Source organism: Cebus imitator, unplaced genomic scaffold (assembly GCF_001604975.1).
Source record: "Cebus imitator isolate Cc_AM_T3 unplaced genomic scaffold, Cebus_imitator-1.0 Scaffold533, whole genome shotgun sequence".
Classification (NCBI taxonomy): domain Eukaryota; kingdom Metazoa; phylum Chordata; class Mammalia; order Primates; family Cebidae; genus Cebus; species Cebus imitator.
The window spans coordinates 502,244-502,934 of NW_016107848.1; positions in this window are offsets into that span (position 1 = coordinate 502,244).

Genomic DNA, 691 nt, shown 5'->3' on the forward strand with positions numbered 1-691 from the left:
AAAAAAAAAATACATCATGTACTAAAGATGTTTCCCAACTTATTAAAATGAACTGACCCTGATTATTTTAAAAATAATCAGGCTTGCTGATTATTTCCAAACCTCATCTGATCCTTACTCCTTTTCAACCTTAGAAGGAGGTGAGTAAATTATTCTTGTTTGTGGTGATGGTAGATTTTAAAACTATTATTATTATCATCATCATTAAATAAGTGGTGATCACATGTATTTGGCAAATTTTTAAGATTGCTTTTATAATTCTTGAAAGTGCCTATCTCCCAGGGATATATTATTTGTTACACCATGCAGGTATTGTCTACACAAACATATTCTCATTATAATTATTTCCATTTCAGTCTGCTTAAGAATAGCATTTCCTTGTGGGAAAGAACTACCTGGGTTTCCCCCTCAAATTAGAGAAAAGTAAACAGGCAAGTTACAAGTATGTAGGCAAATGAATCATAGTAAGCCATAACTTCTTCATTACTTGGCTGTTTTGTGAACTCTCTGAGATTAGGGGCTGTGCTAATCCACAGGAAGGAGGTGTAGTGAAGCCACAAAGCCCTGGATTCCAATCTGTCTCTGTCACTTACTAGGTTTCATCTTGGTTAAATCACATGATTTCCCCAGAACTCAATTTCCTCATCTGGGACATCAGCTTTGCAGAGGTATTGTAAAGATTGAGTAAAAT